This window comes from Heterodontus francisci, chromosome 1 (assembly GCF_036365525.1).
Source record: "Heterodontus francisci isolate sHetFra1 chromosome 1, sHetFra1.hap1, whole genome shotgun sequence".
NCBI classification, from domain to species: domain Eukaryota; kingdom Metazoa; phylum Chordata; class Chondrichthyes; order Heterodontiformes; family Heterodontidae; genus Heterodontus; species Heterodontus francisci.
Window position 1 is genome coordinate 236,401,077 of NC_090371.1, and position 17,744 is coordinate 236,418,820.

A 17,744-nucleotide genomic window follows, 5' to 3' on the forward strand; every position below is an offset into this window, starting at 1 on the left:
GAGTGTCAGAGAGTGTCAGAGAGTGTCTGAGAGTGTCTCACAGTTTCAGAGAATGTCAGAGAGTGTCACCGTGTGTCAGATGTGTCAGAGAGTGTCTGAGTGTGTCTGAGAGAGTCTGAGTGAGTCTGAGAGTGTCAGAGAGTATCAGAGTCTGCCTGAGAGTGTCAGAGAGTGTCGGAGAGTGTCAGAGAGTGTCAGAGAGTGTCAGAGATTGTCTGAGAGTGTCAGAGTGTGTCAGAGAGTGTCAGAGTGTGTCAGAGTGTGTCAGAGAGTATCAGTGTGTGTCTGAGTGTGTCAGAGTGTGTCAGAGTGTGTCTGAGAGTGTCAGAGTGTGTCAGAGATTGTCTGAGAGTGTCTGAGAGAGTCTGAGAGTGTCAGAGAGTGTCAGAGAGTGTCAGAAAATGTCTGAGATTGTCAGATAGTGTCAGAGAGTGTCAGAGAGTGACAGAGTGTGTCAGAGAGTGTCAGAGAGGGTCAGAGAGTATCAGAGATTTTCTGAGAATGTCAGAGTGTGTCAGAGAGTGACAGAGTGTGTCAGAGATTTTCAGAGAGTGTCAGAGTTTGTCAGAGAGTTTCTGAGAGTGTCAGAGTGTGTCAGAGAGTGTCAGAGAGTGCCAGAGTGAGTCAGAGAGTATCAGAGAGTGTCAGAGAGTTTCTGAGAGTGTCAGAGTGTGTCAGAGAGTGTCAGAGGGTGACAGAGTCTGTCCGAGAGTGTCAGAGAGGGTCTGTGAGTTTCTGAGAGTGTCAGAGAGTTTCTGAGAGTATCTGAGAGTGTCTGAGAGTGTCAGAGTGTGTCAGAGAGTGTCAGAGAGTGACAAATTGTGTCAGAGAGTGTCAGAGAGTGTCAGAGAGTTTCTGAGAGTGTCTGAGAGTGTCAGAGAGTGACAGAGAGTGTCAGAGATTGTCAGAGAGTGTCAGAGAGTTTCTGAGAGTGTCAGAGCGTGTCAGAGAGTGTCAAAGAGTGACGGAGTGTGTCAGAGAGTGACAGAGAGTGTCTGAGAGTGTCTGAATGTGTCAGAGAGTGTCAGAGAGTGACAGTGTGTCAGAGAGTGACAGAGTGTGTCAGAGAGTGTCAGAGATTTTCAGAGAGTGTCAGAGAGTTTCTGAGAGTGTCAGAGTGTGTCAGAGAGTGTCAGAGAGTGTCAGAGAGTTTCTGAGAGTGTCAGAGTGTGTCACAGAGTGTCAGAGTGTGTCAGAGAGTATCAGAGAGTGTCAGAGAGTGTCTGAGAGTTTCTGAGAGTGTCAGAGAGTTTCTGAGAGTATCTGAGAGTGTCTGAGAGTGTCAGAGTGTGTCAGAGAGTGTCAGAGAGTGACAGAGTGTGTCAGAGAGTGTCAGAGAGTGTCAGAGAGTGTCAGAGAGTTTCTGAGAGGGTCTGAGAGAGTCAGAGAGTGACAGAGAGTGCCAGAGAGTTTCTGAGAGTGTCAGAGAATGTCAGAGAGTGTCAAAGAGTGACAGAGTGTACCAGGGAGTGTCGGCGAGATTCTGAGAGTGTCTGAGAGAGTCAGAAAGTGTCAGAGAGTTTCTGAGAGTGACAGAGTGTGTCAGAGAGTGTCGGAGAGGGTCTGAGAGTGTCAGAGAGTTTCTGAGAGTGTCTGAGAGTGTCTGAGCGTGTCAGAGATTGTCACAGAGTTTCTGACAGTGTCTGAGAGTGTCAGAGAATGTCAGAGAGTGTCAGGGAGTGACAGAGTGTGTCAGAGAGTGTCAGAGAGTGTCAAAGTATGTCAGAGACTTTCAGAGAGTGTCAGTGTGTGTCAGACAGAGTCCGAGTGTGACAGAGAGTGTCAGAGAGTGTCTGAATGTGTCAGAGAGTGTCAGAGTGTGTCAGAGAGTGTCAGAGCGTGACAGAGTGTGTCAGAGAGTGTCAGAGAGTGTCAGAGAGTGTCAGAGAGTTTCTGAGAGTGACAGAGAGTGTCAGAGAGTGACAGAGAGTGTCAGAGATTGTCAGAGAGTGTCAGAGAGTTTCTGAGAGTGTCTGAATGTGTCAGAGAGTGTCAGAGAGTGACAGAGTGTGTCAGAGAGTGTCAGAGAGTGTCAGAGAGTTTCTGAGAGTGTCTGAGAGAGTCAGAGAGTGACAGAGAGTGTCAGATATTGTCAGAGAGTGTCAGAGAGTTTCAGAGAGTGTCAGAGAATGTCAGAGAGTGTCAAAGAGTGACAGAGTGTGCCAGAGAGTGTCGACGAGTTTCTGAGAGAGTCTGAGAGTGTCAGAGAGATTCTGAGAGTATCAGAGAGTGACAGAGTGTGTCAGAGAGTGTCAGATATTATCACAGAGTTTCTGAGAGTATCTGAGAGTGCCAGAGTGTGTCAGAGATTGACAGAGAGGATCAGAGAGTGTCAGAGAGTTTCTGAGAGTGTCAGAGTGTGTCAGAGTTTTTCAGAGAGTGACAGATTCTGTCAGAGAGTTTCTGAGAGTGACAGAGAGCTTCTGAGAGTATCTGAGAGTGTCTGAGAGAGTCAGAGCGTGTCAGATAGTGTCAGAGAGTGACAGAGTGTGTCAGAGAGTGTCAGAGAGTGTCAGAGAGTGTCAGAGAGGGTCAGAGAGTGACAGAGAGTGTCAGAGAATGTCAGAGAGTGTCAGAGAGTGACAGTGTGTCAGAGAGTGTCAGAGAGAGTCAGAGAGTGTCAGAGATTTTCTGAGAGTGTCAGAGTGTGTCAGAGAGTGACAGAGTGTGTCAGAGAGTGACGGAGAGTGTCTGAGAGTGTCTGAGTGTGTCCGAGAAGGTCAGAGAGTGACAGAGTGTGTCAGAGAGTGACAGAGTCTGTCAGAGAGTGTCAGAGAGTGTCTGAGAGTGTCTGAGATTGTCAGAGAGTTTCTGAGAGCATCTGAGAGTGTCTGAGAGTGTCAGAGTGTGTCAGAGAGTGTCACAGATTGACAGAGTGTGTCAGAGAGTGTCAGAGAGTGACAGAGAGTTTCTGAGAGTGTCTGAGAGAGTCAGAGAGTGACAGAGAGTGTCAGAGATTGTCAGAGAGTGTCAGAAAGTTTCTGAGAGTGTCAGAGCGTGTCAGAGAGTGTCAAAGAGTGACAGAGTGTGTCAGAGAGTGACAGAGAGTGTCTGAGAGTGTCAGAGAGTGTCTGAGAGTGCCAGCGTGTGTCAGAGTGTATCAGAGAGTGTCTGAGAATTTCTGAGAGTGTCAGAGAGTTTCTGAGAGTGTCTGAGTGTGTCAGAGAGTGTCAGAGAGTGACAGAGTGTGTCAGAGTGTTTCAGAGAGTGTCAGAGAGTGTCAGAGAGTTTCTGAGAGTGTCAGAGAATGTCAGAGAGTGTCAAAGAGTGACAGCGTGTGCCAGGGAGTGTCGGCGAGTTTCTGAGAGTGTCTGAGAGTGTCAGAAAGTGTCAAAGAGTTTCTGAGAGTATCAGAGAGTGACAGAGTGTGGCAGAGAGTGTCGGAGAGGGTCTGAGAGTGTCAGAGAGTTTCTCAGAGTGTCTGATAGTGTCTGAGCGTGTCAGAGAGTGTCACAGAGTTTCTGACAGTGTCTGAGAGTGTCAGAGAATGTCAGAGAGTGTCAGAGATTGACAGAGTGTGTCAGAGAGTGTCAGAGAGTGTCAGAGTATGTCAGAGACTTTCAGAGAGTGTCAGAGTGTGTCAGACAGTGTCCGAGTGTGACAGAGAGTGTCTGAGAGTGTCTGAATGTGTCAGAGAGTGTCAGAGTGTGTCAGAGAGTGTCAGAGAGTGACAGAGTGTGTCAGAGAGTGTCAGAGAGTTTCTGAGAGTGACAGAGAGTGTCAGAGAGTGACAGAGAGTGTCAGAGATTGTCAGAGAGTGTCAGAGAGTTTCTGAGAGTGTCAGAGCGTGTCAGAGAGTGTCAAAGAGTGACAGAGTGTGTCAGAGTGTGACAGAGAGTGTCTGAGAGTGTCTGAATGTGTCAGAGAGTGTCAGAGAGTGACAGAGTGTGTCAGAGAGTGTCAGAGAGTTTCTGAGAGTGTCTGAGAGATTCAGAGAGTGACAGTAAGTGTCAGATATTGTCAGAGAGTGTCAGAGAGTTTCAGAGAGTGTCAGAGAATGTCAGAGAGTGTCAAAGAGTGACAGAGTATGCCAGAGAGTGTCGACGAGTTTCTGGGAGAGTCTGAGAGTGTCAGAGAGATTCTGAGAGTATCAGATAGTGACAGAGTGTGTCAGAGAGAGTCAGAGATTGTCACAGAGTTTCTGAGAGTGTCTGAGAGTGTCTGAGAGTGTCAGAGTGTGTCAGAGTTTTTCAGAGAGTGACAGATTCTGTCAGAGAGTTTCTGAGAGTATCTGAGAGTGTCTGAGAGAGTCAGAGTGTGTCAGAGAGTGTCATAGAGTGACAGAGTGTGTCAGAGAGTGTCAGACAGAGTCAGAGAGTGTCAGAGATTTTCTGAGAGTGTCAGAGTGTGTCAGAGTGTGTCAGAGAGTGTCAGAGAGTGACAGAGTGTGTCAGAGAGTGTCAGACAGAGTCAGAGAGTGTCAGAGTGTGTCTGAGAGTGTCAGAGAGTGTCAATGTGTGTCAGAGAGTGTCAGATGTGTCAGAGTGTGTCAGAGAGTGTCTGAAAGTGTCAGAGAGTGTCTGAGAGTGTCAGAGAGTGTCAGAGTGTGTCAGAGTGTATCTCAGAGTGTCAGAGAGTGTCAGAGTGTGTCAGAGAGTATCAGAGTGTGTCTGAGAGTGAAGGAGTGTGTCAGACTGAGTCAGAGAGTGTCAGAGAGTGCCAGCGAGTGTCTGAGAGTGCCAGAGAGTGCCAGAGTGTGTCAGAGAGTGTCTGAGAGTTAAGGAGTGTGTCAGAGTGTGTCAGAGAGTTTCTGAGAGTGTCTGAGAGTGCCAGAGAGTGTAAGGGAGTGTCTGAGAGTGCCAGAGAGTGCCAGAGATTGTCTGAGAGTGCCAGAGAGTGCCAGAGAGTCTCAGAGAGTGTCAGAGAGTGTCTCAGAGTGTCAGAGGGTGTTGTAGAGTGTCAGAGAGTGTCAGAGATTGTCTGAGAGCGTCAGAGTGTGTCAGAGAGTGTTTGAGAGTGTCTGAGAGTGTCTGAGAGTGTCAGAGAATGTCTGAGATTGTCAGATAGTGTGAGAGTGTGTCAGAGAGTGTCTGAGAGTGTCTGAGAGTGTCAGAGTGTGTCTGAGAGTGTCAGAGAGTGTCAGAGAGTGTCTGAGAGTGTCTCACAGTTTCAGAGAATGTCAGAGAGTTTCACCGTGTGTCAGATGTGTCAGAGAGTGTCTGAGTGTGTCTGAGAGAGTCTGAGTGAGTCTGAGAGTGTCAGAGAGTATCAGAGTCTGCCTGAGAGTGTCAGAGTGTCGGAGAGTGTCAGAGAGTGTCAGAGAGTGTCAGAGATTGTCTGAGAGTGTCAGAGTGTGTCAGAGAGTGTCAGAGTGTGTAAGAGTGTGTCAGAGAGTATCAGTGTGTGTCTGAGTGTGTCAGAGTGTGTCAGAGTGTGTCTGAGAGTGTCAGAGTGTGTCAGAGATTGTCTGAGAGTGTCTGAGAGAGTCTGAGAGTGTCAGAGAGTGTCAGAGAGTGTCAGAAAATGTCTGAGATTGTCAGATAGTGTCAGAGAGTGTCAGAGAGTGACAGAGTGTGTCAGAGAGTGTCAGAGAGGGTCAGAGAGTATCAGAGATTTTCTGAGAATGTCAGAGTGTGTCAGAGAGTGACAGAGTGTGTCAGAGATTTTCAGAGAGTGTCAGAGTTTGTCAGAGAGTTTCTGAGAGTGTCAGAGTGTGTCAGAGAGTGTCAGAGAGTGCCAGATTGAGTCAGAGAGTATCAGAGAGTGTCAGAGAGTTTCTGAGAGTGTCAGAGTGTGTCAGAGAGTGTCAGAGGGTGACAGAGTCTGTCCGAGAGTGTCAGAGAGGGTCTGTGTGTTTCTGAGAGTGTCAGAGAGTTTCTGAGAGTATCTGAGAGTGTCTGAGAGTGTCAGAGTGTGTCAGAGAGTGTCAGAGAGTGACAAATTGTGTCAGAGAGTGTCAGAGAGTGTCAGAGAGTTTCTGAGAGTGTCTGAGAGTGTCAGAGAGTGACAGAGAGTGTCAGAGATTGTCAGAGAGTGTCAGAGAGTTTCTGAGAGTGTCAGAGCGTGTCAGAGAGTGTCAAAGAGTGACAGAGTGTGTCAGAGAGTGACAGAGAGTGTCTGAGAGTGTCTGAATGTGTCAGAGAGTGTCAGAGAGTGACAGTGTGTCAGAGAGTGACAGAGTGTGTCAGAGAGTGTCAGAGATTTTCAGAGAGTGTCAGAGAGTTTCTGAGAGTGTCAGAGTGTGTCAGAGAGTGTCAGAGAGTGTCAGAGAGTTTCTGAGAGTGTCAGAGTGTGTCACAGAGTGTCAGAGTGTGTCAGAGAGTATCAGAGAGTGTCAGAGAGTGTCTGAGAGTTTCTGAGAGTGTCAGAGAGTTTCTGAGAGTATCTGAGAGTGTCTGAGAGTGTCAGAGTGTGTCAGAGAGTGTCAGAGAGTGACAGAGTGTGTCAGAGAGTATCAGAGAGTGTCAGAGAGTGTCAGAGAGTTTCTGAGAGGGTCTGAGAGAGTCAGAGAGTGACAGAGAGTGCCAGAGAGTTTCTGAGAGTGTCAGAGAATGTCAGAGAGTGTCAAAGAGTGACAGAGTGTACCAGGGAGTGTCGGCGAGATTCTGAGAGTGTCTGAGAGAGTCAGAAAGTGTCAGAGAGTTTCTGAGAGTGACAGAGTGTGTCAGAGAGTGTCGGAGAGGGTCTGAGAGTGTCAGAGAGTTTCTGAGAGTGTCTGAGAGTGTCTGAGCGTGTCAGAGATTGTCACAGAGTTTCTGACAGTGTCTGAGAGTGTCAGAGAATGTCAGAGAGTGTCAGAGAGTGACAGAGTGTGTCAGAGAGTGTCAGAGAGTGTCAAAGTATGTCAGAGACTTTCAGAGAGTGTCAGTGTGTGTCAGACAGAGTCCGAGTGTGACAGAGAGTGTCAGAGAGTGTCTGAATGTGTCAGAGAGTGTCAGAGTGTGTCAGAGAGTGTCAGAGCGTGACAGAGTGTGTCAGAGAGTGTCAGAGAGTGTCAGAGAGTGTCAGAGAGTTTCTGAGAGTGACAGAAAGTGTCAGAGAGTGTCAGAGAGTGACAGAGTGTGTCAGAGAGTGTCAGAGAGTGTCAGAGAGTTTCTGAGAGTGTCTGAGAGAGTCAGAGAGTGACAGAGAGTGTCAGATATTGTCAGAGAGTGTCAGAGAGTTTCAGAGAGTGTCAGAGAATGTCAGAGAGTGTCAAAGAGTGACAGAGTGTGCCAGAGAGTGTCGACGAGTTTCTGAGAGAGTCTGAGAGTGTCAGAGAGTGTCAGAGAGATTCTGAGAGTATCAGAGAGTGACAGAGTGTGTCAGAGAGTGTCAGAGATTATCACAGAGTTTCTGAGAGTGTCTGAGAGTATCTGAGAGTGCCAGAGTGTGTCAGAGATTGACAGAGAGGATCAGAGAGTGTCAGAGAGTTTCTGAGAGTGTCAGAGTGTGTCAGAGTTTTTCAGAGAGTGACAGATTCTGTCAGAGAGTTTCTGAGAGTGACAGAGAGCTTCTGAGAGTATCTGAGAGTGTCTGAGAGAGTCAGAGTGTGTCAGATAGTGTCAGAGAGTGACAGAGTGTGTCAGAGAGTGTCAGAGAGTGTCAGAGAGTGTCAGAGAGGGTCAGAGAGTGACAGAGAGTGTCAGAGAATGTCAGAGAGTGTCAGAGAGTGACAGTGTGTCAGAGAGTGTCAGAGAGAGTCAGAGAGTGTCAGAGAGTGACAGAGTGTGTCAGAGAGTGACGGAGAGTGTCTGAGAGTGTCTGAGTGTGTCCGAGAAGGTCAGAGAGTGACAGAGTGTGTCAGAGAGTGACAGAGTCTGTCAGAGAGTGTCAGAGAGTGTCTGAGAGTGTCTGAGATTGTCAGAGAGTTTCTGAGAGCATCTGAGAGTGTCTGAGAGTGTCAGAGTGTGTCAGAGAGTGTCACAGATTGACAGAGTGTGTCAGAGAGTGTCAGAGAGTGACAGAGAGTTTCTGAGAGTGTCTGAGAGAGTCAGAGAGTGACAGAGAGTGTCAGAGATTGTCAGAGAGTGTCAGAAAGTTTCTGAGAGTGTCAGAGTGTGTCAGAGAGTGTCAAAGAGTGTCTGAGTGTGTCACAGAGTGACAGAGAGTGTCTGAGTGTGTCAGAGAGTGTCAGAGAGTGTCAGAGAGTGACAGAGTGTGTCAGAGTGTTTCAGAGAGTGTCAGAGAGTGTCAGAGAGTTTCTGAGAGTGTCAGAGAATGTCAGAGAGTGTCAAAGAGTGACAGAGTGTGCCAGGGAGTGTCGGCGAGTTTCTGAGAGTGTCTGAGAGTGTCAGAAAGTGTCAGAGAGTTTCTGAGAGTATCAGAGAGTGACAGAGTGTGGCAGAGAGTGTCGGAGAGGGTCTGAGAGTGTCAGAGAGTTTCTCAGAGTGTCTGAGAGTGTCTGAGCGTGTCAGAGAGTGTCACAGAGTTTCTGACAGTGTCTGAGAGTGTCAGAGAATGTCAGAGAGTGTCAGAGAGTGACAGAGTGTGTCAGAGAGTGTCAGAGAGTGTCAGAGTATGTCAGAGACTTTCAGAGAGTGTCAGAGTGTGTCAGACAGTGTCCGAGTGTGACAGAGAGTGTCTGAGAGTGTCTGAATGTGTCAGAGAGTGTCAGAGTGCGTCAGAGAGTGTCAGAGCGTGACAGAGTGTGTCAGAGAGTGTCAGAGAGTGTCAGAGAGTGTCAGAGAGTTTCTGAGAGTGACAGAGAGTGTCTGAGAGTGTCAGATGTGTCAGAGTGTGTCAGAGAGTGTCTGAAAGTGTCAGAGAGTGTCTGAGAGTGTCAGAGAGTGTCAGAGTGTGTCAGAGTGTATCTCAGAGTGTCAGAGAGTGTCAGAGTTTGTCAGAGAGTATCAGAGTGTGTCTGAGAGTGAAGGAGTGTGTCAGACTGAGTCAGAGAGTGTCAGAGAGTGCCAGCGAGTGTCTGAATGTGTCAGAGAGTGTCAGAGTGTGTCAGAGAGTGTCAGAGCGTGACAGAGTGTGTCAGAGAGTGTCAGAGAGTGTCAGAGAGTTTCTGAGAGTGACAGAGAGTGTCAGAGAGTGACAGAGAGTGTCAGAGATTGTCAGAGAGTGTCAGAGAGTTTCTGAGAGTGTCTGAATGTGTCAGAGAGTGTCAGAGAGTGTCAGAGAGTGACAGTGTGTCAGAGAGTGTCAGAGAGAGTCAGAGAGTGTCAGAGAGTGACAGAGTGTGTCAGAGAGTGACGGAGAGTGTCTGAGAGTGTCTGAGTGTGTCCGAGAAGGTCAGAGAGTGACAGAGTGTGTCAGAGAGTGACAGAGTCTGTCAGAGAGTGTCAGAGAGTGTCTGAGAGTGTCTGAGATTGTCAGAGAGTTTCTGAGAGCATCTGAGAGTGTCTGAGAGTGTCAGAGTGTGTCAGAGAGTGTCACAGATTGACAGAGTGTGTCAGAGAGTGTCAGAGAGTGACAGAGAGTTTCTGAGAGTGTCTGAGAGAGTCAGAGAGTGACAGAGAGTGTCAGAGATTGTCAGAGAGTGTCAGAAAGTTTCTGAGAGTGTCAGAGTGTGTCAGAGAGTGTCAAAGAGTGTCTGAGTGTGTCACAGAGTGACAGAGAGTGTCTGAGTGTGTCAGAGAGTGTCAGAGAGTGTCAGAGAGTGACAGAGTGTGTCAGAGTGTTTCAGAGAGTGTCAGAGAGTGTCAGAGAGTTTCTGAGAGTGTCAGAGAATGTCAGAGAGTGTCAAAGAGTGACAGAGTGTGCCAGGGAGTGTCGGCGAGTTTCTGAGAGTGTCTGAGAGTGTCAGAAAGTGTCAGAGAGTTTCTGAGAGTATCAGAGAGTGACAGAGTGTGGCAGAGAGTGTCGGAGAGGGTCTGAGAGTGTCAGAGAGTTTCTCAGAGTGTCTGAGAGTGTCTGAGCGTGTCAGAGAGTGTCACAGAGTTTCTGACAGTGTCTGAGAGTGTCAGAGAATGTCAGAGAGTGTCAGAGAGTGACAGAGTGTGTCAGAGAGTGTCAGAGAGTGTCAGAGTATGTCAGAGACTTTCAGAGAGTGTCAGAGTGTGTCAGACAGTGTCCGAGTGTGACAGAGAGTGTCTGAGAGTGTCTGAATGTGTCAGAGAGTGTCAGAGTGCGTCAGAGAGTGTCAGAGCGTGACAGAGTGTGTCAGAGAGTGTCAGAGAGTGTCAGAGAGTGTCAGAGAGTTTCTGAGAGTGACAGAGAGTGTCTGAGAGTGTCAGATGTGTCAGAGTGTGTCAGAGAGTGTCTGAAAGTGTCAGAGAGTGTCTGAGAGTGTCAGAGAGTGTCAGAGTGTGTCAGAGTGTATCTCAGAGTGTCAGAGAGTGTCAGAGTTTGTCAGAGAGTATCAGAGTGTGTCTGAGAGTGAAGGAGTGTGTCAGACTGAGTCAGAGAGTGTCAGAGAGTGCCAGCGAGTGTCTGAATGTGTCAGAGAGTGTCAGAGTGTGTCAGAGAGTGTCAGAGCGTGACAGAGTGTGTCAGAGAGTGTCAGAGAGTGTCAGAGAGTTTCTGAGAGTGACAGAGAGTGTCAGAGAGTGACAGAGAGTGTCAGAGATTGTCAGAGAGTGTCAGAGAGTTTCTGAGAGTGTCTGAATGTGTCAGAGAGTGTCAGAGAGTGACAGAGTGTGTCAGAGAGTGTCAGAGAGTGTCAGAGAGTTTCTGAGAGTGTCTGAGAGAGTCAGAGAGTGACAGAGAGTGTCAGATATTGTCAGAGAGTGTCAGAGAGTTTCAGAGAGTGTCAGAGAATGTCAGAGAGTGTCAAAGAGTGACAGAGTGTGCCAGAGAGTGTCGACGAGTTTCTGAGAGAGTCTGAGAGTGTCAGAGAGTGTCAGAGAGATTCTGAGAGTATCAGAGAGTGACAGAGTGTGTCAGAGAGTGTCAGAGATTATCACAGAGTTTCTGAGAGTGTCTGAGAGTATCTGAGAGTGCCAGAGTGTGTCAGAGATTGACAGAGAGGATCAGAGAGTGTCAGAGAGTTTCTGAGAGTGTCAGAGTGTGTCAGAGTTTTTCAGAGAGTGACAGATTCTGTCAGAGAGTTTCTGAGAGTGACAGAGAGCTTCTGAGAGTATCTGAGAGTGTCTGAGAGAGTCAGAGTGTGTCAGATAGTGTCAGAGAGTGACAGAGTGTGTCAGAGAGTGTCAGAGAGTGTCAGAGAGTGTCAGAGAGGGTCAGAGAGTGACAGAGAGTGTCAGAGAATGTCAGAGAGTGTCAGAGAGTGACAGTGTGTCAGAGAGTGTCAGAGAGAGTCAGAGAGTGTCAGAGAGTGACAGAGTGTGTCAGAGAGTGACGGAGAGTGTCTGAGAGTGTCTGAGTGTGTCCGAGAAGGTCAGAGAGTGACAGAGTGTGTCAGAGAGTGACAGAGTCTGTCAGAGAGTGTCAGAGAGTGTCTGAGAGTGTCTGAGATTGTCAGAGTGTGTCAGACAGTGTCCGAGTGTGACAGAGAGTGTCTGAGAGTGTCTGAATGTGTCAGAGAGTGTCAGAGTGTGTCAGAGAGTGTCAGAGAGTGACAGAGTGTGTCAGAGAGTGTCAGAGAGTGTCAGAAAGTTTCTGAGAGTGTCAGAGCGTGTCAGAGAGTGTCAAAGAGTGTCTGAGTGTGTCGGAGAGTGACAGAGAGTGTCTGAGTGTGTCAGAGTGTTTCAGAGAGTGTCAGAGAGTGTCAGAGAGTTTCTGAGAGTGTCAGAGAATGTCAGAGAGTGTCAAAGAGTGACAGAGTGTGCCAGGGAGTGTCGGCGAGTTTCTGAGAGTGTCTGAGAGTGTCAGAGTGTGTCAGAGAGTGACAGAGTGTGTCAGAGAGTGTCAGACAGAGTCAGAGAGTGTCAGAGATTTTCTGAGAGTGTCAGAGTGTGTCAGAGAGTGTCAGAGTGTGTCAGACAGTGTCCGAGTGTGACAGAGAGTGTCTGAGAGAGTCTGAATGTGTCAGAGAGTGTCAGAGTGTGTCAGAGAGTGTCAGAGAGTGACAGAGTGTGTCAGAGAGTGTCAGAGAGTGTCAGAAAGTTTCTGAGAGTGTCAGAGAGTGTCAGAGAGTTTCTGAGAGTGACAGAGAGTGTCAGAGAGTGACAGAGAGTGTCAGAGATTGTCAGAGAGTGTCAGAGAGTTTCTGAGAGTGTCAGAGCGTGTCAGAGAGTGTCAAAGAGTGACAGAGTGTGTCAGAGTGTGACAGAGAGTGTCTGAGAGTGTCTGAATGTGTCAGAGAGTGTCAGAGAATGACAGAGTGTGTCAGAGAGTTTCTGAGAGTGTCTGAGAGAGTCAGAGAGTGACAGTAAGTGTCAGATATTGTCAGAGAGTGTCAGAGAGATTCAGAGAGTGTCAGAGAATGTCAGAGAGTGTCAAAGAGTGACAGAGTGTGCCAGAGAGTGTCGACGAGTTTCTGAGAGAGTCTGAGAGTGTCAGAGAGTGTCAGAGAGATTCTGAGTGTATCAGATAGTGACAGAGTGTGTCAGAGAGAGTCAGAGATTGTCACAGAGTTTCTGAGAGTGTCTGAGAGTGTCTGAGAGTGTCAGAGTGTGTCAGAGAGTGTCAGAGAGTGACAGAGTGTGTCAGAGAGTGTCAGAGAGTGGCAGACAGTTTCTGAGAGTGTCTGAGAGAGTCAGAGAGTGCCAGAGTGTGTCAGAGATTGACAGAGAGGATGAGAGAGTGTCAGAGAGTTTCTGAGAGTGTCAGAGTGTGTCAGAGTTTTTCAGAGAGTGACAGATTCTGTCAGAGAGTTTCTGAGAGTGACAGAGAGTTTCTGAGAGTATCTGAGAGTGGCTGAGAGAGTCAGAGTGTGTCAGAGAGTGTCAGAGAGTGACAGAGTGTGTCAGAGAGTGTCAGAGAGTGTCAGAGAGGGTCAGAGAGTGACAGAGAGTGTCAGAGAATGTCAGAGAGTGTCAGAGAGTGACAGAGTGTGTCAGAGAGTGTCAGACAGAGTCAGAGAGTGTCAGAGATTTTCTGAGAGTGTCAGAGTGTGTCAGAGAGTGTCAGAGTGTGTCAGAGACTTTCAGAGAGTGACAGAGTGTGTCAGAGAGTGACAGAGAGTGTATGAGAGTGTCTGAGTGTCTCAGAGAAGGTCAGAGAGTGACAGAGTGTGTCAGAGAGTGATAGAGTCTGTCAGAGAGTGTCAGAGAGTGTCTGAGAGTTTCTGAGAGTGTCAGAGAGTTTCTGAGAGCATCTGAGAGTGTCTGAGAGTGTCAGAGTGTGTCAGAGAGTGTCACAGATTGACAGAGTGTGTCAGAGAGTGTCAGAGAGTGTCAGAGAGTTTCTGAGAGTGTCTGAGAGAGTCAGAGAGTGACAGAGAGTGTCAGAGATTGTCAGAGAGTGTCAGAAAGTTTCTGAGAGTGTCAGAGCGTGTCAGAGAGTGTCAAAGAGTGACAGAGTGTGTCAGAGAGTGACAGAGAGTGTCTGAGAGTGTCAGAGAGTGTCTGAGAGTGCCAGCGTGTGTCAGAGTGTATCAGAGAGTGTCAGAGAGTTTCTGAGAGTGTCAGAGAGTTTCTGAGAGTATCTGAGAGTGTCTGAGAGTGTCTGAGAGTGTCAGAGTGTGTCAGAGAGTGACAGAGTGTGTCAGAGAGTGTCAGAGAGTGTCAGAGAGTGTCAGAAAGTTTCTGAGAGTGTCTGAGAGAGTCAGAGAGTGACAGAGAGTGTCAGAGATTGTCAGAGAGTCAGAGAGTTTCTGAGAGTGTCAGAGCGTGTCATTGAGTGTCAAAGAGTGACAGAGTGTGTCAGATTGTGTCAGAGAGAGACAGAGAGTGTCAGAGATTTTGTGAGAGTGTCAGAGTGTGTCAGAGAGTGTCAGAGTGTGTCAGAGACTTTCAGAGAGTGACAGAGTGTGTCAGAGAGTGTCGGAGAGGGTCTGAGAGTTTCAGAGAGTTTCTGAGAGTGTCTGAGAGTGTCTGAGCGTGTCAGAGAGTGTCACAGAGTTTCTGACAGTGTCTGAGAGTGTCAGAGAATGTCAGAGAGTGTCAGAGAGTGACAGAGTGTGTCAGAGAGTTACAGAGAGTGTCAGAGAAAGTCAGAGAGTGTCAAAGAGTGACAGAGTGTGCCAGAGAGTGTCGACGAGTGTCTGAGAGTGTCTGAGCGTGTCAGAGAGTGTCACAGAGTTTCTGACAGTGTCTGAGAGTGTCAGAGAATGTCAGAGAGTGTCAGAGAGTGACAGAGTGTGTCAGAGAGTGACAGAGTGTGTCAGAGAGTGTCAGAGAGGGTCAGAGAGTGACAGAGAGTGTCAGAGAATGTCAGAGAGTGTCAGAGAGTGACAGAGTGTGTCAGAGAGTGTCAGAAAGAGTCAGAGAGTGTCAGAGAGTTTCTGAGAGTATCAGAGAGTGACAGAGTGTGGCAGAGAGTGTCGGAGAGGGTCTGAGAATGTCAGAGAGTTTCTGAGAGTGTCTGAGAGTGTCTGTGCGTGTCAGAGAGTGTCACAGAGTTTCTGACAGTGTCTGAGAGTGTCAGAGAATGTCAGAGAGTGTCAGAGAGTGACAGAGTGTGTCAGAGAGTGTCAGACAGTGTCAGAGTATGTCAGAGACTTTCAGAGAGTGTCAGAGTGTGTCAGACAGTGTCCGAGTGTGACAGAGAGTGTCTGAGAGTGTCTGAATGTGTCAGAGAGTGTCAGAGTGTGTCAGAGAGTGTCAGAGAGTGACAGAGTGTGTCAGAGAGTGTCAGAGAGTGTCAGAGCGTGTCAGAGAGTTTCTGAGAGTGACAGACATTGTCAGAGTATGTCAGAGACTTTCAGAGAGTGTCAGAGTGTGTCAGACAGTGTCCGAGTGTGACAGAGAGTGTCTGAGAGTGTCTGAATGTGTCAGAGAGTGTCAGAGTGTGTCAGAGAGTGTCAGAGAGTGACAGAGTGTGTCAGAGAGTGTCAGAGAGTGTCAGAGAGTGTCAGAGAGTTTCTGAGAGTGACAGAGAGTGTCAGAGAGTGACAGAGAGTGTCAGATATTGTCAGAGAGTGTCAGAGAGATTCAGAGAGTGTCAGAGAATGTCAGAGAGTGTCAAAGAGTGACAGAGTGTGCCAGAGAGTGTCGACGAGTTTTTGAGAGAGTCTGAGAGTGTCAGAGAGATTCTGAGAGTATCAGATAGTGACAGAGTGTGTCAGAGAGAGTCAGAGATTGTCACAGAGTTTCTGAGAGTGTCTGAGAGTGTCAGAGTGTGTCAGAGAGTGTCAGAGAGTGACAGAGTGTGTCAGAGAGTGGCAGACAGTTTCTGAGAGTGTCTGAGAGAGTCAGAGAGTGCCAGAGTGTGTCAGAGATTGACAGAGAGGATCAGAGAGTGTCAGAGAGTTTCTGAGAGTGTCAGAGTGTGTCAGAGTTTTTCAGAGAGTGACAGATTCTGTCAGAGAGTTTCTGAGAGTGACAGAGAGTTTCTGAGAGTATCTGAGAGTGGCTGAGAGAGTCAGAGTGTGTCAGAGAGTGTCAGAGAGTGACAGAGTGTGTCAGAGAGTGTCAGAGAGTGTCAGAGAGTGTCAGAGAGGGTCAGAGAGTGACAGAGAGTGTCAGAGAATGTCAGAGAGTGTCAGAGAGTGACAGAGTGTGTCAGAGAGTGTCAGACAGAGTCAGAGAGTGTCAGAGATTTTCTGAGAGTGTCAGTGTGTGTCAGAGAGTGTCAGAGTGTGTCAGAGACTTTCAGAGAGTGACAGAGTGTGTCAGAGAGTGACAGAGAGTGTCTGAGAGTGTCTGAGTGTGTCAGAGAAGGTCAGAGAGTGACAGAGTGTGTCAGAGAGTGATAGAGTCTGTCAGAGAGTGTCAGAGAGTGTCTGAGAGTTTCTGAGAGTGTCAGAGAGTTTCTGAGAGCATCTGAGAGTGTCTGAGAGTGTCAGAGTGTGTCAGAGAGTGTCACAGATTGACAGAGTGTGTCAGAGAGTGTCAGAGAGTGTCAGAGAGTTTCTGAGAGTGTCTGAGAGAGTCAGAGAGTGACAGAGAGTGTCAGAGATTGTCAGAGAGTGTCAGAAAGTTTCTGAGAGTGTCAGAGCGTGTCAGAGAGTGTCAAAGAGTGACAGAGTGTGTCAGAGAGTGACAGAGAGTGTCTGAGAGTGTCAGAGAGTGTCTGAGAGTGCCAGCGTGTGTCAGAGTGTATCAGAGAGTGTCAGAGTGTTTCTGAGAGTGTCAGAGAGTTTCTGAGAGTATCTGAGAGTATCTGAGAGTGTCTGAGAGTGTCAGAGTGTGTCAGAGAGTGACAGAGTGTGTCAGAGAGTGTCAGAGATTGTCAGAGAGTGTCAGAGAGTTTCTGAGAGTGTCAGAGCGTGTCATTGAGTGTCAAAGAGTGACAGAGTGTGTCAGATTGTGTCAGAGAGAGACAGAGAGTGTCAGAGATTTTGTGAGAGTGTCAGAGTGTGTCAGAGAGTGTCAGAGTGTGTCAGAGACTTTCAGAGTGGCAGCATGTGTCAGAGAGTGACAGAGAGTGTTTGAGAGTGTCTGAGTGTATCAGAGAGTGTCAGAGAGTGACAGAGTGTGTCAGAGAGTTACAGAGAGTGTCAGACAATGTCAGAGAGTGTCAAAGAGTGACAGAGTGTGCCAGAGAGTGTCGACGAGTTTCTGAGAGAGTCTGAGAGTGTCAGAGAGTGTCAGAGAGATTCTAAGAGTATCAGATAGTGACAGAGTGTGTCAGAGAGAGTCAGAGATTGTCACAGAGTTTCTGAGAGTGTCTGAGAGTGTCTGTGAGTGTCAGAGTGTGTCAGAGAGTGTCAGAGAGTGACAGAGTGTGTCAGAGAGTGTCAGAGAGTGACAAAGTGTGTCAGAGAGTGTCAGAGAGTGTCAGAGAGTTTCTGAGAGTGTCTGAGAGTGTCAGAGAGTGACAGAGAGTGTCAGAGATTGTCAGAGAGAGTCAGAGATTTTCTGAGAGTGTCAGAGAGTTTCTGAGAGTATCAGAGAGTGACAGAGTGTGGCAGAGAGTGTCGGAGAGGGTCTGAGAGTGTCAGAGAGTTTCTGAGAGTGTCTGAGAGTGTCTGAGCGTGTCAGAGAGTGTCACAGAGTTTCTGACAGTGTCTGAGAGTGTCAGAGAATGTCAGAGAGTGCCAGAGAGTGACAGAGTGTGTCAGAGAGTGTCAGACAGTGTCAGAGTATGTCAGAGACTTTCAGAGAGTGTCAGAGTGTGTCAGACAGTGTCCGAGTGTGACAGAGAGTGTCTGAGAGTGTCTGAATGTGTCAGAGAGTGTCAGAGTGTGTCAGAGAGTGTCAGAGAGTGACAGAGTGTGTCAGAGAGTGTCAGAGAGTGTCAGAGAGTTTCTGAGAGTGACAGAGAGTGTCAGAGAGTGACAGAGAGTGTCAGAGATTGTCAGAGAGTGTCAGAGAGTTTCTGAGAGTGTCAGAGCGTGTCAGAGAGTGTCAAAGAGTGACAGAGTGTGTCAGAGTGTGACAGAGAGTGTCTGAGAGTGTCTGAATGTGTCAGAGAGTGTCAGAGAGTGACAGAGTGTGTCAGAGAGTGACAGAGTGTGTCAGAGAGTGTCAGAGAGTGTCAGAGAGTTTCTGAGAGTGTCTGAGAGAGTCAGAGAGTGACAGTAAGTGTCAGATATTGTCAGAGAGTGTCAGAGAGTTTCAGAGAGTGTCAGAGAATGTCAGAGAGTGTCAAAGAGTGACAGAGTGTGCCAGAGAGTGTCGACGAGTTTCTGAGAGAGTCTGAGAGTGTCAGAGAGTGTCAGAGAGATTCTGAGAGTATCAGATAGTGACAGAGTGTGTCAGAGAGAGTCAGAGATTGTCACAGAGTTTCTGAGAGTGTCTGAGAGTGTCTGAGAGTGTCAGAGTGTGTCAGAGAGTGTCAGAGAGTGAGAGAGTGTGTCAGAGAGTGTCAGAGAGTGGCAGACAGTTTCTGAGAGTGTCTGAGAGAGTCAGAGAGTGCCAGAGTGTGTCAGAGATTGACAGAGAGGATCAGAGAGTGTCAGAGAGTTTCTGAGAGTGCCAGAGTGTGTC